The sequence below is a fragment of the Stegodyphus dumicola genome, chromosome X2 (assembly GCF_044657685.1).
Source record: "Stegodyphus dumicola isolate Sdum_Otavi_A_Nest chromosome X2, ASM4465768v1".
In the NCBI taxonomy this organism is placed as follows: Eukaryota; Metazoa; Arthropoda; class Arachnida; order Araneae; family Eresidae; genus Stegodyphus; species Stegodyphus dumicola.
In genome coordinates this window covers 172,296,754-172,316,725 of record NC_140781.1, presented here as the reverse complement: position 1 = coordinate 172,316,725, position 19,972 = coordinate 172,296,754, and the positions used below count along the sequence as shown (strand labels likewise).

The 19,972-nt window shown below is 32.3% G+C and overlaps 1 protein-coding gene across 4 annotated transcripts in view; it reads left to right on the top strand.

The window, feature by feature from the left end:
* The window catches only part of LOC118202364 (sodium-dependent glucose transporter 1A-like), an 83,071-nt gene that overhangs the window by 27,078 nt on the left and 36,021 nt on the right, over positions 1-19,972 (top strand). Inside the window, exon 1 of one of the 4 annotated variants that reach the window (XM_035374525.2) lies at positions 14,690-14,944. The exons of the other annotated variants lie outside the window; for them this stretch is intronic. The gene's annotated coding sequence lies outside the window, so the exon portion shown is untranslated. Of the gene's footprint in view, positions 1-14,689; positions 14,945-19,972 lie in introns of those variants that run through there. 4 annotated transcript variants of the gene reach the window in all.

Genomic DNA, 19,972 nt, shown 5'->3' with positions numbered 1-19,972 from the left:
TCAGCAGATTAACTAGGCAGATTCGGTTAAGTACAGGAAAATGATTTCATTTCTCACGTTGCATACTTAATCTGCAGATTTCCTAAACAATTTGCGCAATGTAAATTAGGAACGCGTCAAAGTAAAAATAAGATCCTTGCTCGAATAATAGTCACACTTTTGTATGCTTAAGCTAAGACAAAACTATTCAGTAATACTAGGTAGTACTAAGTGAAATACGTGCTATACTTTTATTTCATAAAGTTCTACGTAGTTTCGCATAATAATTAGCAAATAGCAGACTGTAAAAAATATACTGGTAATGATGAACTATAATAATATTTACTTACTTTTTAATTTGGTGTAATAATCAGCAAAATGTGAGTAAAAAATACTAACAATTGTTGAAACATAACGTTATTTATTTATTTATTTATTGATATATAAGCAATAAAGTTGATAGAATCAGTGGATCAGCAGTATACTTTATAGAATCAATAAATGAATAAAACAGAATACAAAGAATCAATTAAATTTTTTAAAATATTACAAATAAAGGAACTTATTTGAAAAAATCCTGATATAATTACGCTTACTTATTAATGCAATACAATTACTGCTGATACTTCGAATTGCATAGCAACTTGTAGGTTTTCTTTTAACCTGAAGACATAAAAGATGGTTAGTGCCCCCCTCGAGGGGACTCGAACGCTGAACCTCTCGAACACGCGTCGAATATGCTTGCAATTACACCACGAAGGCATGCGGAAAGGAGGTTACCTTACAAACTGACTTCTGTGACAGGAAAATACTTTACAATCTGATTTCTGTGACTAGAAAACACCTTACAAATTGACTTCTGTGACAAGCCATGACACAAACTATGAAAAAGTGACGCCGAAAACAAAATACCGCTGATACAAGCTTTAGAAAGAGGGAGGAGAAAGGAGTGGAGGAGAAAAAGAAAAAGCGAGGAATTTTTTCCCCCCACTTTAAAGATTTAGAACTCGTTAATGTGCTCATTATTTAGGTAAAGTGCGGAAAACTATTACTTCATAGATGATTCCGCACTGTAACGGAAAAAATCAGTTTGCAGATTAATTAGGTAATGTGCATATTAACAGCTCTCGAATTTTAACGGTAATATATAATTCACCAACTTTAGAGTATAAAACGTTGACGTATAAGATGAAGTGGCCTGAGAAATATCCGCGTTACAACACAGGTTATGGTCTAGTGCTGAAAACGCCAAAGCTGCATCCACAAGCTTTTGCTTATCAGTGTGTAAACATTTTTCTTACAGCATACATAGTTACTTTTAAATTCATAATTGTGTAAAATTAAGATCATCCTGTACCATCATGATCCAGGCAGTTTGAATAAATTTTGGAACACAGTTTTCAATATGATTAAAGTCGTTGAAGGCCACGATATAAAAGAAGTTGTTTTACATCTTATCAATTAAGATATATCAATGTTATTTTCTTAAAGTTCTTTAGCAATCGACAGCGTATGATTATATTTGTCGAACGAAATGTGAATGAGAAATTTTCTCTCAAATTATCAAAATTTTGAATCGTAACTGCATCCGGCGCAACTAAGTCTTGCAAAGAAGCGCAATGCCGGATGATCAAGAGCACGTTTCGCAAACAAATATACGTATAAAAATCAATTTGTAAGTGTTAAAAAAATGCGGCTTCGAATGTCCGACTGCTGAACTCCATGCGCAACTTGCATTGCCATATCAGGGCACATGAAGCGAAAGTGACGTAGGTTACTGGGAAATATCTTTTAATTTCGTTCTCATTTCTTCTAAAATATGCGATCACGCGTAAATAGATTACGTCATTGCAAATGCATTGTCAATGCGTGAGACAAATAAAATTCGATATTGCTTGGAAGATAAATATATTGAGCAGAGCTTTTACAAGACTTCCTAGCCTTCCTTTTTCCCGTCATTTGACTTCATTATTTTTTAATCATCATTCTGATTATTTTTTTCTCTTGAGGATCATTATTAAGTTTCTTAACTGGAAAGATGGATCAAACGGAGGAGTAATGAAAAAGAATGCATCTAAAAGACTCTCTCCCCATCCCCTCACATAATGCAGCGGTCTTTTTGAATAACTTACCTCGATAATACGACATAAAATCAAAATTCACTTTTATAAAACATAATATAATAATTTTTATTTTTAACCAGAGCAGCCGCCGCAGCTCTGAAACGTTAGAGTCGCTCAGAAACGTGCAAAATCCTAATTTCCTGTGCTCGAAAACCAACTATCCAACAGCATTTTTCACCGACAAATTAGAATCAGTTTTTTCTACATTAAAGGAAATCAATTTCAAATGAGAAATATCAAACAAAAATGTTTACTATTTTTTAGTTAAGTATAAAATAATTTACTCTTTGCATAAACTATAACAGAGCATTAACGCTCATCAACAACACAATTAAAATGTGACAGAAGTCGTTTAAAATTATTCTCGAAAATAATTGTATATATGTAATTCATTATTTAACAACACAGAAAAGAAAAAGTCTGCAAAATAATTTAAGTATTTTAATGCGATACTGCATATCTCATAGCATAATTTTATCTGCTATCTGTTACAAATTTTCTTAAAGAAATATAATAAAAATATAATTGTTCTAAATTCAAAAATACTTCATTTCATTACGATCTCCTGTTCGCGCTAGTAAGCGGTATTTGCTTTGCTAGTCAACACAGACCGTATTGGTCCAAACGAGACTATATATTTATATGTCTGATGTGTGATGATGTTGATATGTATTCTGGCCAGTACGTTATATGCATATCGTCTTATGTGAGAGCATATGAAACGCTAGTTCGCGCTTATAAACAATGTTTATCTCTCTTAGAAACCTTTCTAAAAGCCATTCTTGCCCTATATGCGCAGCCAAACTCTTTAAAAGTATTATAAGGTGATTTATTACTTATTTTTTACATTCAAAGAAAATACACTCTTAGTTTTATCATTAAGTATAACATTTAAACTATTTAATTATGCTCCTTGCGGAAACACCTTTAACATAACTGAAGCTGTCCTACATGCATAGCGTTTTATTTCTCATAAAACACAATACAAATGCAAAGCTCATCTTATATGTAAGACCACCTCACATCCGGGCCAATTTGCTAGATCAGACATGGCCAAATTGCGGCTCTCTGACACCTTGACTGGGGCTCGCGAGCAACTTGCGTTCCCTTGCCATCTGAAATGCGACTGGTTTTGAATAAATATAGTTTAACTTTTTAATGCAAATGGAATTTAAAATAGAAATCATGCCATGCTTCTTTATTAATCGCTAATTTAATTTCTGTTATTATGTATGTAAAAATGTGATAGATTTCAAATTGCCCACTGCTGGCTTATTGTCAGAGGAACAAATACGTAAGATTGCAAATAATTCCATTTCTGGTAATTACTATTCCGGTTATATTACTTTTTGAACAGGTAATGGTCACAGGAATACACTAATACGAGGTTAATATAAAACTCAACGCTAATATTTTTATTTAATTATTCTTCCTTATGCTTTTCCTGTCAAGTTAATTTTACTTCAAGCAGTATTTGCTTAAGTTTCTGTGCGATCCCATTGTTCACAACAGTTGTGATCGACCTGGAAGATTTGCTAATCGTTGTACGGTACTACTTTTTTTCAGTCCCTGAGTTGTGTGAGTAACTGCTGAAGAAACCTCTTTTGCCTTGCACTCCATATAAAGCTCTTTTAATATGAGGAAGAATTTTACGAGGATTTTATTTTTGGTGGAGTGAACCTTCAGCCTCTTACTTGGTTAGGAAACTTTTCTCAATTTTCTGCAGAACTCCTTCAAAATTAATTCCCTATTCCTAAGCAGCAAGTCAGGCACTTTTATGCAATTGCTTCACATATTTCGCAACCATTCACAATAATATGCTTTTTCCACATGAAACTCTATCTTTTGTAATACGTCCTTGGTAATCCTAGGCAGAGATCATAATTTATTTCACAAATGGTTAGGCATGCTGAAATATCGGGAGTCATGGGAAGAATCACTGGTTTGATAACGATTTAAATTTAAATCAAAATTTTTATTTTCCATTTTATGAAATATTGTCAGTCCAGATAGAGATATTTCACCTTAATCATCAAATCTTCATATCAATAACGTTGCATCAAGCAATGAGGGATCAACAGAACACAAACGTCTCTCTTCTCCAAAGTTTCTGTCAAAATCGGCATATTGATATTGGTGAAATCTCTTTAGCTTGTAATATTTTCTCGTATTTTTTATTTTTTGTTTGATGGCCTTCTTTCTTTCTACCTAGTACTAGGTTAGAGGCATTTTGCTGCTCTAGGTTAGAGGCACTAGGTTAGAGTCGCCGGTAAATATCGCACTAGGTTCGAGGCAGTTTGCTGCCCGGCATATCTAAAATTTTTCAGCCCTTAGTACTGACGCTCTGCAACTGCACCGGTTGCCCCGACTCTGATGCCAGCATAACAATTCTTTTATTCTGTTGATATTTTTTGTCATTCTAATTTTCGGTCATCATGTACGTCTGACACGGCCTTCATGAAAGCTTAGTAGCCAAACGAAAAGTTGTACAATGATCCACTGCTTTATAACTAATAAATTTCAAGCAATAATGTGAATTTTTGCTCCCGTAAAACATTTATTTTTAAAATCCGATCTTCTATTTTCTAAAGTATCCTCTGCCTACAGACTCTATTGCAAACTTCATTTGAGATTTATTTTATGTACAGAAGTTAGGTATCCCTATGGAAAGTTATACTATGTAACCATTAGGCTGATATTAATTTATTTTAAACTTTCTTCTGAGTTATTTTACTTAGAAATTCAAGACGAGATGGTAGGTCATTTGACCGCCTTTATGGGTCCATCAGTTAGAATATGGTGGATCCGTTCACCTATTTGGCAAGAACTTAAGAACTAAACTATTATGCAGACGTTTGCCGTGTTACAAAAGGCCTCCACATCGAACATCTGTGCCTGTCCATAAAAATATGAAGAGCTACGAATTCATGTTATATCTGCATTTTCGAATTAAATTCATTTTATTAGTTGAGGTATGTTTTCTTTTTGAAACATTAGTTTTGATTTGCCATGTATCTGAAAAACAGCTCAAAATTAAACAGCTAGCTTGAAGAGTTCGGCTGGTAGACAGATGGAATATGTGCTTGACGAAGCGTTTATATAGCCCGACATGAACTACTAGATTTTTTTAGCAGTAGGTTATATATGTTCAGAATTATAGTAACGATTCAAGAGCTAGTTTCGAGAATTTTCAATGATGCACATGAACTTCGTTATTTATGTCCAAAATTATCGCAATTGTAATTTTATGTAATTGTAGACCAATGAATATGCTTCCGATTCATTTTACTTCTACTAAAATAAAACAAGAATAATTATAAACGGAAAGATATAAAGGAAATCAGGAGAAAATATTCAGTTTCTCTACCTGAAGAAAAAAAGCTCTGTTGCCCAGTACAAGAGTTAATTTTTTTTTTTTTTTTCTTGGGACTTAACTTTTCTGAAAACAAAACAGTAGGTATAAGATGCATTTATTCATAAGTAATCATGTTAATCACACATTCATTAATTTACTTCAAAAGTTTCTTTATATTCAAAACCTGTCTCAAACAGCACTTTATATAAAATTCTTAACTTTCTTTAAAACGTGTTTATTGCTCTCCAATATATTATTCTTTTCACGTAGGCCGCATCAGCTATAATGTCTTCCTAGTAAGACATGTAGCTAACTGTAAGTCAGTTATATTATAAGGTATTTCTCCCGCCTTCTTAGCATGCTTTCGTGGTGTAGTGGTCAGCACGCTCGACGCGAATTCGAGAGGTCCGTGGTTCGTGGTCCGTGGCGAGAGCATTGCTCATTTTTCATATCTCCTGCTTCCGAAATAACCTAATGTCTCTACAATGTAGAGAATTTATTTGCTTCCATTTCTGACCACAAGGATAAATTTTACACAAGATGGCTAAGCTGCAAAGGGTACAGAAATAAAGATAATTGTAAAAATATAAGGATGTCAAAATTTTTTTTTCTAAAAATAATAAAAAACCTAAAGAATTAAGTTTATTAAAAAACTTAAAGATAAGAAAAACCATTGAATGGTTCCGAGTTAATAACACTTATGGTTGTTCAGAAACATTTGCTGATGTAAATAGCAGTCTAAAAAATACGGTTTTTCCGGTGCAAACAAAATCGGCAACTTAAAACTTTTTCTTCAGGAAAGACGTGAAAGTCTGGTAACTGGAACGATACTTTTACAAAGAACTCAGATATTTTAAAAAATTAGCTCCTAAATTCATTAAAATTCCAAAATTTGAGTATGTTAGTTAAATTTTTAATTTCTGCTTTTAAATTCATGAATATAATGCAAACGAGATTACATCAGACCTGACACAGATAATTCAAAGAAAGGTGGAATATTAGAGTATAAAGATTTGATCTCTTTGTTAGTATGATTTGATCTTTGAAGATAAAAATTCGACATCCCCTTCAGAGTCAGTTTAGTGGGAAAACTGATTGCATAGCGCACCTTCTTTTAAAAAATTTCTGTTCCTAATGCAAAGAAACTTATTTAGTTGGAGGATTTCTATTCTTTGTATAGCATACCAAAATAAGATAGCTTTGACTATGACTATGAATAACTATGACACTCGCAATGAAAAATTATTAATGTCATTTTATATTGATTCTCTGGGTGTGAAATTTATGTCTAGGGCGTTGCTTCCCAAATATAAAGGGCCTCCCAGAAGCAAAGTCATAATCATATTGTTTAGAAATCTGGGCTGACGGTAGGCTCTGGGTATGAATAATGCTGACAGGCAAAGGGTGTTCCTTTGCATGATTTTCTTACATTAGAGGAATGCACCACAAAAGCAAACCCTATCCACAAAACCAAAACAAAATATCTCCCTACTGACTAAACTGTCTACATATTTTGATGCCCCAGTGACTTCTATCAATTCACGCTTCATCAGATAAAAGTGAGTTTGATGATTTATTTGCGAATGCTATCTTGAAGTATGGACACTGTGACATTCTTTGACATATTTTGTTGTTGTTTCTTTTTTTTTTTTTTTTTTTTTTTTTTTGAGAGAGTTAGAATGGGTTAAGCACTTCAGAAAGCCAAGGAGGGCATGTTTGGGTTAAGACGGCCTTGGCAGTAGCATTCCACCCCCGCGGAACATTTACTTTAGAGTTTTATTTCCTAAAGCTTAATATGTTTTTATCTTTTTTCAGCTGTGTACATTAATGGTGAATATCGGTCCAAAACTGCTGTTTTTTGCTTTCAGTTGAATATTCAATAAATCGCAAGAGATACTCAAAACTTTATTATGAAGCAGGATTAATATTAAATAACTTAGGCCCTACTGTAGGTTAATATAAATCGCTGGAGTATATTTTTAAAGCAGATAACGTACGATACATTTATTAAGACGTAACCCATAACTAGTCAAGAAGCATTTAATTAGTTGCAGCCTTTGTGTGGTGAAATCATTTTAATTATCTGAAATCAGTGCTGCTAAGACTTTACCTGAGTATTGGCCAAATGCGGTTAGTGCATGCAGATAGGAAGAGTACAATGCTTATTTAATGAACTACGCCGAGTTTATTCAGCCAGAAGAAAGTTCGTTTCTGTACGCAAACGAATTTGATAAAATCTTAATTTCAACAGCGTGCGAATTTTTCTTTTTCGGAAAAGAAGAACTGAATTGCAATATGCATCAAATTTTACGCGTATGAGTATCTGTGAAAGTTATACATAGAGAAAATGTTTTCTAGGACCGTTTTTATAATTGATAAGTAACTAGAAGCGAATAAATAATGTTACTGCATGCCTAGAAACGGATGTGATCAATCTGATTTCAAAATGCGTTAAAGGAACGCTCAATAAAAATGTAAAACTGAAATTTAAACAAAATCTAATTTAGTTTTTAACCTCCAATTGTTATACGAGTGGCCAAGTAGTTAAAACTGCTGAATCCTGCAAGTTCGACTTGGTTTCGATCTCAGGCAAGTGAGCTGGCTACATTTGCCCGGGATCGTTTTCGTGTTTTGTCCATGCGTAACTTGATTACGAGCCAATTTCGCTTACAAATTTCTTCACGAAAGCAACCCTTCCCTTAGGCAGATAGCCCCTTGCGTGTATTGGCCATATTCGAATAACCTAACCTACTCAAACCTGTTTCTTTCTCACGCACACCTCTCCTTCCCTCCATAAACAGAATTACAGATTTTATATTACAATTTCTTTGCGGATCCAGATTACGGATTTGTTTTTCTTCAACGGAACCTAGTCACCTTGTTGTAGGTTGACACTTGCACATGCAGAACTACACAGCCACTTCTTTCGTCGCATTGTTCTAACATGTTACGATAAATAATCTCACAAAAACTCAAAAATAAAAGTAGCCGAATTGTACTCTTAGAAAAATAATTTAAAAAATCCTAAATATCAAGCCATATCTTCTAAAAGCGTTCCAAAATCCATAAATCCATCATCTCGTCACGTTAACCGTCACTCATCTAAAAGGAGTATAAACTTACTAACACTTTCCGTTTCTGTTTTTCGCCTGATCAGAGGGAGGGGAAGGACACAAATTGAGTTCTTGTAATTCTTTTCTTTCAATTAGAGATTTATGATGATAGCTGAAGCTTCTGATATTTATGGCATCATATTTCCGATGTCGTCACTATTTGGAGGTCATAAGGACTCCGACCGTCATTAACACCGTCACAGACTATTTAAATATCTAATAAACATACTAGTACGAATTCCAATTTAGTGTATATTACAAACAGCGTATTTGTGATCGATCCTTTCCAGTTGGACGCTCTTAGAAGCTGTGCGCATTTTTTGCGCTCTCCAACGTACACAGTATTTATTTTTGGATAAGCGTTTTCACTATTGACTTTTTGCTGTGATTTGTTTAAAAATTGTTTTTAAATGTATTTTTGAATATATGGAAGTTTAATATTATACCAGTGCTCGCAATGAATTCGTTTAACCTGCTTTGATCCAGAGCCGTTCCGAGCGATTTTTTAATACCTGAGATAAATCTCAAAATTTGCCATCTCTAAATAGTTTTTATCACTTTAATACTGAAATTATGTGTTTTAATCCTAAACACTCAAATCCATTTAATTTTTAACCCTAAATGCATTAAAATTTTTAAATTTTTATTTAGGCCCCACACTCGGCTCTGCTTTGATCAAAATCCTGTCTAACTTTTTTGTAGTTTAGAAAAAATTTTTTTCAAATACTTAACAGTATTCTAGGAAATTACCAAAACAATTAAAATTTCTTCTTGCCAAACATTTTTAATTAAACCCATGCCTAAATCAAAACCAATAAAGATCATGAGAGTAATTGTCATAGTGTTATCAGTGTTTAATACGAAAATAACATTTATAGCATTTTATAAATACAGATAATAGGAGCAGTTGAAGAACATGGAGCTGTATGAGATTCTCTCCAAACATATACAGCATTTCTCTAAAATTAATAACAAATGAATTAATAACAAGATGAACTCTGCTTAAAGTTTATTCAACGTATTATGAATTTTTTTGACCTAGTTCTGTTATATATATTATGGTAGCAACAATTTTAATGATATTTTTTTGGCCGGAAGATTTTTTAAGTACAATATAAACGACAGCATAAGATAATGCAGTGATATTCCTTGGAAAACAATAAGAATTCACCCTCCACATTACTAAAGCATGATTCCATATGTAAAATCTCACACGAAGAATAGTTGTTACATGAAAATAGTAGTCTTCTTGCATATGTTACCTTCTACTTTGCACATGTAGTGCCCATTAGCTTTTAATAGGCTTGAAAAAATTTTTTATAATATATGAAACGTAAAAATGTGTTTAATCTATAAGTAAACATACTGAAGGTTATCAAATTTAGTGCTAAATTAAAGGCGGGTGTATAATAGGATTTACATGAGATAAGTAAATATGAAAGGTACTAACCAATGTTCTTTAAACGTCTTAAACTGATATGAAAAGCATTTACCTCATATCAGTTTAAGACATATAAAGAACAATGTACGAGGTCAAAAAAATTCATAATATACCTATACAGCGATTAAGTTTTTATAGGAGCAGGAAACATAAAGAAACAACAAATGCCCACTCCGGGATTCGAACTCAGATCTCTCGCTTGTCTAGCTGTCGTGTTTCAAGGAAGAACGGGATAAAGAAGGAGAAAATTCCTCACATTCTTCTGCACTTAAAGGGCGATTTCTTGAGGAGGAGAGGCCAGTCACCAAATCCAGGTTGGGACAAATTATTGTCAATCTCATTTTAATTCGGGCGTCACTTGGAAAGACATCTAGAAGTTTCGGAGCGGGGTACATGAGAAAACAAGCTATACCCTCTCCTGTATTCGAACTCCGAAGCTCCTGATTTAGCCGGACAAGCTTCTAATTACACAACGAAGGCACGGAGTAAGGAAGAAGAAAATTCCTTACATATCTTCTGTGAATAATATCTTGGGCACTTTAATTATCATATGTGCTTTTTATCCGAAATATGGACATCAGATGGTAATCTAAAGTTTATAAAAAATACGACTATGAAGATTCCATAACAGGATTTGCGATTTTGCTTTCTCAGATGTTTATTGACGTTATCTACTTACATGTTACACAAAAATTCAGTCTTAAACACTTGCCGTCCGTCTGTATAAAATTATAGTCTTTTATGAGAGCATTATTTTTACGATTTGCAGACTTTTTTTTTTTAAATAGATAACTTTACAACACATTCTTTTCCATTCTTCATAGATCGTTACAGCTTAATCTTTTCCATTGTTCTCAGTCTTTAATTTCAAGTAAAGATGTCAAATTCATTTAATCTTTTTTCAGTAACCATATGTTGAGAATTACCATTACGTTTTCTGTATTAATGTTGTAGAATTCTATAGCAGAAATTTTGACTTCGTAAATACCGTAATATAATCTTTAACGTTTTAAGTAGATGGTATTGCCAGTGCTTTTTGATTCACAGAATTTCTAGTTTTAAGGGAGGAGACCTAGCAAACTTTTAAATAAGTCTTGCTCGAAAGACAACATTATACTTTTACTTCCCAGCATCAGTTGATTCGCTCTTCTTTCAGCGTGAGTCTTGCTCGAAAGACAACATTATACTTTTGCTTCCTAGCGCCAGTTGTTTCACTATTCTTTCACCGTAACCAAATTCAACGAAAACTAGTAAATAACACAATGATATGACGCAATTTATGCTTATTTATGCTATATAATGACTGCTTATTCTAAAATGCAATCGTATAGTATCCTAACGGAATATTTTTAAATTGTAGTACAAAAATATATTTTCTGTTCATACCTTCTTTTTTGTAATCAAATAACTGTCTTCTCAGAAACACACAGTTCTTAAAAAATTCATAGTTATTGTTCATAGTTCTTAAAAAGTTTCCATTTATTAAAGTATTTATTTAGTTTCCATTTTTAAATGTCATTTGTCATTTTCAAAATTGAATGCTTCTTTACTGTGCATGATTGTAAAAAATGATTTATCGTCTTCTCTCCTAGCCTATTTATCGTCTTATCTATCTAGCCTTGGTTTGACTTGCCACAAATTAAGTTTATTGCTGTGTAAATTTTATAATTTAATTATAACTTTACACTATGTTGCCCCTAAATTCTTCTTTAAATACTACCGAACTGTGAAGTTATAGAATCATTTGACTACCAGTAAAATGCGAAAGCAAAAGCAACACCTGAAGTAACGCGGTTTGATTGCTCTTTCATATCTTAAAACGGCACTGTAATAAATGCGCCTATGAGTTTTTGAGTGGAATTTGATCTGTTTTGGAGAAGTTTGTCAGTCCTAAATTAATTTCTAACCCCGAATAATGAAATAAACGTTTTTGCTAGGCATTTAGGCAACATTTGAGACATCATGCATTGGATTTAGCAAGAAGTTCAAAGACCTTACACACGCTCGCAAGCACACATAAAACACATTCTGACAGAGAAAAAGAAAGGGAAAAAATACAAGGAGGGAGAAAAAAAGGAGGAAATGATACTTCTTCAACAGCTGTGTGACAGTAGGGTACCATTTTATTCATTTATCCCAAACTGGGCGAATGAGATAATGTTTCTTTTCGTCGGAGCAAACTTTCAGACGGAGGAGTTTTCGTTTATTTGTTTTCCTCCTTAAAAACGAACAACTTGGTAAAATGGAAATAAGCATAACTTTAAAGAGAAATATCATATATTTATATGGAAACAAAGAGTCGCAAGTTCGTCCTATCTTTAATTGTGACACAGAAAAGAGAAAAAAGATCTCTAGATCTCAGTCAGTATATATAACATTCCAGGTCAATGGAACATAACTAGCAAAACAAATTTTCATCTGCTTACTAAATATATTTTTACAAACACAGAATTCTCTAAGCTGAGACGTTAAATTCACATTTTTTGGCTTTGAAGCGAAACGTCTCACAGCCACAATGTGAGGTTACGTTTAACGTATTCTTCAAAATATCCATAATAATATACAGTGAAGGCAAGATCTTATGCTTATTTTAGCACATCCAAAGTTATCAAAGCTATTCATTAATTTTTGCTAAAACTTCAGGGAAAATTAAACCAAGTGAAGTGCTTTCTAGTACGTATTTATCTCACTGAAGAAATTAAGATACAGAGCCTTTAAATTTTATATTGAATTATTTTACTATAATTGTAATTTCATGAACTCTTAAGCGAAAAACTGAATAATTTCATCATGCACATCAAAAAATTTGAGGATAAAAATAACGATTCTCTGACATATTTATATAATCTCAAGCGAAATTATATTTTCACTCGAGGATTTAAAAAACTCATGTATAAAGAGTAACATTTCCCCCTACAGAATTAGTTTTTCTTCTATGTTAAACACTTTTATAATTTAAAAGGAAGCATTTATGTTGAAACATACTAAAGAACAATGCATTTTACTTTCTAATTTTCTTTTTCTTTTTATGCAATATTATAAATCATTTTAATTCAGAGCGAACAAAGGCAGCTTAAAAATATTTCGCTTAATTTATTTGAGCAACTGAACTATAATTGTGTTATTCTCATATTGCTCAAAGATATCCAGGAATGTTATCACCTGTTATAAAAAAATTGTATTTATCAAAACGAAGAAAATTAATACTTAATGTAAATTGTGTAAATTATACCATCCGTTCAGTTGAAAAAAAAAAAAAAAAGAAAGAAAGAAAGAAAGAAAGAAATATGTCACAGGAATTGCAGATTAAATTCGATTTTCAATTAAATTTAAAAATAAGGCCATGAATCGTAATGTACGGTTAGTAGTTATAAACTTCTTAAATTTAAAAAAAAAAAGCCGCGAACCATAACGTAAGATCAACAGTTATAAATTTCTCGAAGTGGATGAATCATTTTTACACCTTCTGCGTCAGTATTTGAAAAAGCGTACTTTTCAAGTACTAACGCAGAAGTTTGGGAGTTCGAATCCCGGCAAGGGCATTTCGGATTTATTCGGTTTTCTGTCTTCGAAAAATCATAAATGACTTCTAAAATAGCGCCCGAATTAAAATATGGTGAACGATAATTCGTTACCACCAGGATCTCGCGACTGGGTCCCGACTGCCTAGTCCCTCTTTAAGTGGGGGAGAATGCAAGGTGTATTTCTGCCTCTACCGCATGCCTTCGACGTATAATTGGGAAGTATGTCCGGTTAGTAGTCGGAAGGTCTGAAGTTCGAGTCCCGGCTACGGCGCAGTTGATTATCTCATCTTTCCTGCCCAAAAACATTCTAAATGACTCTGCAAGCTAAATTAAAAACACGAAATTTATTTTACGCTTATCAGATGACTTTATATTCTTTTCATCAGTGAATATGCTTTACATTAGTGAAACATTTTCTTTATAATACAGTAATCACGTGTACTCACTCTTAATTTTACTTCGGAAAGAGGCACACTAGTAAAATTCATCAATGATTTGTCATCGTTCCACTTTACCGTATAGCAAACACAGTTCTAGTGGTCTTTGTTGTAAAGTGTAGCTAAATTGTTTTTGACTTCGAAAATGAAATTTGATTTATGGCACTAGTTTTAGGAGCTTCTCATATATGATACAGCAACTGAAAATGCGTTGCGAGCTCCTTAAAACATGCTACCTGGTAATGTGAACAACCTGACGCATTTAACGGAATATACAATCATTTAATAGACTGTTCATCATCCACTAGCAGACGCAGAAAGTTTCCCAGTTTTACTTTCCAAGCAGCCGGTAGTCAAAAGTAATGCTCTTTAAAATACCTCTCTTCTGTGATGCAGATGTTCAAAATTATTTAATTGCATAATAGATTCATTGCTCAATATCTACGTCAGTTGTCCCGGTCATTGCTCATTACGACGAAATGACCAATGAATTTAGTGGAATGAAACTGTCCTACATGGAACTGAAATTACTTTAATCCGGAAATGCCGCTATTTTTTAATATAATGGATAAATATTACATTAATGATAAACTTAAATGACAATCCCAATTAGCACCCCTCGAAGTGACACGCAGCATCCGGGGACTCGTTCCTACCAGTTCTAACCGGATCCAGAAATGGGGAGGGATGTCAGTCCCTTTAACTACGGGGTTAGTTTCTCAGTTCTTCTCAGACAATTGGGGGAGCAAGCTAAGGAAGGAGCTTCGTGAGGAGTAATGGAAACAGGTTCCATCTTTTATCAATGAGGTCGAGGGGCTGCTAAGAATTCATCAAATTCAATACATAACAAGACTGCTGTATCCAGGAATCCCTTATGTAACTGCCATATTAAAATTTCTTAAGTTTAATTTTTCAAACCAAACCAAATATTTTATTTGGTATATACCTGCAAAGTACGTATACTGAGAAGTGGTAAGTAGCCATTTATATGTATATTGATTTTATGCATTTAATACCAGAATTAAAGCAAAAATCTATTTGCATGATAAATGAAAAACCTGAACTTCTAATTTTGTACGAGGAGTGAAGATGCATGGAAGTTTCAGAGCCGTAATTGCACATATAAATATGATGCTCCAAGGATTTCTAGGCACCTGAACTGTTCGTACATAGTCAAAAATATTAGTTAAGTGTTCGCTGCCCCCCTTTTCTTATTGAGTGCCTTAAAGAATATCTTTATTATTTCCGTAAGATCATTATAATAGATAACCTAAAATTCTAACGATTGTGTTTTAAAGCATTCCAAAATTATGTTTATTAGCTTCTCCATAATATATGGAATAATTTAAACTGAATCTGAAAAATGTATATTTATAAATGAATTTGTATGTCCCTATAAATATGCACGTACATACTGAAAGTAAAATTTTAGGAAAAGCATAAAATTAAATCCTCTTCTGTACTCACAGCTAGAGTATGTATTTGAAATTACATCATCATTTTACAGAAAAAAGAAAAAATAAATAAAATGACTGAAAAAAAAGTATGCTGTAAAATAATGACCTAGTTTCAGATTCTTGCTGCTGTGGGGAAGATTTGATTTTACCCTTTTCCTAAAAATTTGTGAATATATAGAAACTAGATTCTAAATATTAAAATATATAGAAAAAAAGTAATTTAATTTTATCCATTTTGTAAATATTTTACTTTTAGCATATTATTAATCCAGCAGCTATATGCGAGCTTTAAACAGAAATTTTTTATTTTTCTTTCCTCTCAGATGAGTTTTGGTTCATATGTGCATGTAAAAATTCCTTTTAAATGAAAAAAAAAAATCAACCGTTTCTTAATGTTATTACCCTTTTCCTAAAAATTTGTGAATATATAGAAACTAGATTCTAAATATTAAAATATATAGAAAAAAAGTAATTTAATTTTATCCATTTTGTAAATATTTTACTTTTAGCATATTATTAATCCAGCAGCTATATGCGAGCTTTAAACAGAAATTTTTTATTTTTCTTTCCTCTCAGATGAGTTTTGGTTTATATGTGCATGTAAAAATTCCTTTTAAATGAAAAAAAAAAAAAATCAACCGTTTCTTATTGTTATTATTACCATATAATGAAATTTCTGTTATTATTATCATTATTATTATATAGCGAAATTTCATAAAAACCTGATATAAGATAATAAGGTAATAAAATATTCATATTTGCTTAAATCTTTGAAATATATTAAAAATATAATTCGAAACTACTGTGGGACACAAAGTTTAATGAAAATTATATTTAAAAAAGGATTTTCCTTCTAACACACGCAGAGAGGGGCAGCTCCAAAAGTATAAGGTAATAAAATATTCCGCTATTTTTCGTTGGAGACAAGAAAGAAGACAACGCAAAATTTCAATTGTTCCCTGTTCGGAAACAAACTTTACTCCAGTATTTTTTTTTTTTTTTTTAATTCGATGCTTGAACTATCACTTCCATTCATTTCCTTTGGCGAGTTCGCTGATCTTCGCCAAAGAGTTAATACTTGCGGGGCTTTAAGTGCTCTTTCTCATCTCAGTGTGTTGAACTTTATTTACTCAAAAACTGACATATTGTGAGAGAGCATTTTATGTGCGCATTTTATCTTTCCGCTTATATTGGAAATTTATCTTCAAAATTGTCATCTGTAGGAAATTATTTAAAAAAAAACACTGGGATACAGGGAAGGACTTTATTCTGAATGATATTCAGACTATTACCTATGCACGTTTTCTAAATAATGAGGGACCAGCTTTCACCAGCAAGAAAGCTTATTAGTTCTTACAAGTGTAAAATATCCTGCAATGTCAAATATGAAAGAATACATACAATCGAATATTCTGAAGTAGGCCGTCAATTACGTGCTAATCAAGTGTCAGTAGTAGAAGAATTTAGCAGTTTTCTGCATTTTATTTTTCTAATACTCGACAACTCTTTTTCAAATAAAACTAGCATCATCCAACTATGTGTATTTCATTTATACACATAGGAAAGAGAGGCCTAGTACTAAAACGTTTTTTGATTTGAAGTATAATTTAAATATTTCTGTGTATCGGAAATACCGGATGAAATAGAGCGATAATTCCTGTTTGGAATTGTTCTTCCTTTTCAAAGATTCACATTTTTTGTGCATAAAGATGTACGTAGGGTCATCATGCTAGAAAAATCCTGTCTTAAATGACGAAAGCATCAATTTATTTCAAGACATAAAAGATAAGCAAAATGAAAAAAAAAAAAAAAAAACATTGTCATACATTTCATTCTGTGAAATAGACATAGCCAAGAAGTGTAAAATTGCAGATAAATTTACGAAATCTGCATTTTGTTTGTCGTTTTATCCGCTGAAATTGAAATATATCAAATAAAGTAAGAACTTTACTGTAATAAAAGTATGTTCAAGAGAACCCATTAAATAAGATTAGTAACAGCTGCTTAATAGCATTAGTCCCCTCTTAATCAGAAATTTTTACACTGCCCTCGCCGTCACCCCATCTGTATTTGAACTTGTTGGACAGGTAGCATTTTTTTTTTTTTTTCCCCCTCTCAATACTTATTCAAAGTTATTTCGCTCTCAGGACGATTCCTTCTTTCATTCTACTGATTTTTGCTTGTATCCGGAAGGAGCACTGTATTTTTATCACCCAATATTACAGCGACCAAAGAATTAAGCAACCAAAGAATCAGCCTAATTGTGGTACTTATTTAAGCTAAATTTTTCAGCAAGATAAATAATTTTTTAGGACAAAATGTTCAACGGCTATATACCTTGCAAGGAATCATTCATGAAGGATTTTCTTAGCGAAACTGATCCATATTCATATTACATATAAAAGAAATCACAAATAGCTCATTGCTTCCAGCCCATTTTAGCTGCCAAAATTCATGTCACAAGAGCTACCAGTACTTCCTGGCCACTTTTAAGAAAAATTGCTCAGCTGACACAAATAATAAAATTAGCACGGGGACTATTTGGACCGAATGCATGCTGTCTTAATTTACTTTTAAATTTGGAAGGACCATACACGGTACAGTTTCTTAGAATTTCTTTGACCGCTTTATGTCGGTATATTTAATATGGTCATTTCTTGTTTCTTTAAATGCTTTTTAAGCAAGGACGATCAGTAGTAGATTTGCTAGGAATATATATTAATATACAGCTTCGAAAGCATTTATTAAATCATAACTTATTGTAGTTGAATATAATTATCTATCAGTTTCTTATCTTTCTGTCTATTCATTTATGAGTTTAAACCCGATAAAACTATCATAAACACTTTTGTGCCATATCGAGCTAATAAAGTTCAGTATTATATTGAAGTTTTCGCAATGTAACAAATTTTTGAATTGAATTTTATCTATCAGTTTCTTATCTTTCTGTCTATTTATGAGTTTAAGCCCCGATATAACTATCATGAACACTTCTGTGCCATGTTGGGCTAATAAACTTCAGTATTATATTGAAGTTTTCGCAATTTAACAAACTTTTGAATTGAATTTTTTTTCCCATCTGAATAAGGATAAAATTTGCTTTAACACTTATTTTATGAAAAATGATTAGTTTAATAATAAACTAATCATTTTTCTATGATTGATTATTTTTAATATATTGCTTATTTTAAAAGGATTACAGCTAAAGCAGTTTTTAACACTCATTCAGTTATTCAGGTTTGGGAAAATATAATAAAAAATGTACAGAAGGCCGGTGAAATACTTTGCCACCATGTTTAAAGAGAGGTACAATGTAAACACACATAAAATAATTTTGAGAGTACCGGGCAGTGAAAAATTCGAAAAAAAAAAAAAAAAAAAAAAAAAAAAAAACAATTCGGGCTGGTCTTTGGACTCTATATCTATTTAGGTAAAAATAACACACCAAACAAATATTAACTTAAAAGTCAAACAATAACGTTGATTGAGACTGAAAAATTGATTAACGCTGATTGAGCGCGATTGTAATTGAGCGCGAAAATCAAGAACATTTAAATTCTCAAGCTTAAATATGCTGGAATTTCTTGTACTTTTATTCCAGAGCCAGGGCATATTTCAGAGCTAGGTAATTAACAAAACGCATTTAAAAAGACACACTGCATAAAATAAGAACAGTGAATTCCAGCACAATAAACAAAACTTTGCTGATAATTAAGAACCTGTTGATAAGTGAAAGGTGAACTTTACAATAGACGAAAGATATTGTAAGATAGGATAGCAAAGGAGAAAATTTTTATTCTTTTAGATTTAAGGGAAGAGCTGCAGCATGGCAGTTAGCCAAATTGAGTGTTTGCCAAACATTAAAATACTCTAGTTACAGGCCTTTCATTATATCTAGTAGATGCAACAATAGCATTTGAAGTCTACTGAACATTTGAAATTCTAAGATGTAATCTGAAGATAGGAAAATTATTGTTTCAATTGAGCAGTGATCCATAGATCCACAGAACGCATGCTTTAAACGTCTTTTACTTGAAATAATTTGACAATAATTTAAATAAATTTGCTTGAAAATTTTATGAATCTCTTCAGCATCTAAATCTTGTTTTTAATCTTTATTCCTAACTCATTTTCATATGAAAAGTTACATCATTCATAAAGTTAAAGGAACACTGCATTCCTTCCCGCAGTTATGATTTGCAGTGCAGGAAAAGGGCTGAAAGTATAGTAAGTGTAGATAAAGGATCGGATGTGAAAGAAAATAAACAAAATCATTTCATAATATAAAAGGGTATTTATAATTAATCTCGGTCTTTAATTCATCCTCTTAACTTTTTCTTTCTTTCTCGCTTAATTTTCCTTTATACATGAGCTACTTTAAATTGGAAAACGCACTGTAGATAGTAGGCAAAGTGTGAATATGCTAGAACATTTAAAGGAAGGAGGGTGCATTACGTCAGATTTCCCCACCCATTCTTTTCGGGAGGAAGGCAAAGCTCCCACGAGTACAATGAGAAGAAAGAATATGTTTACATCTGCATCC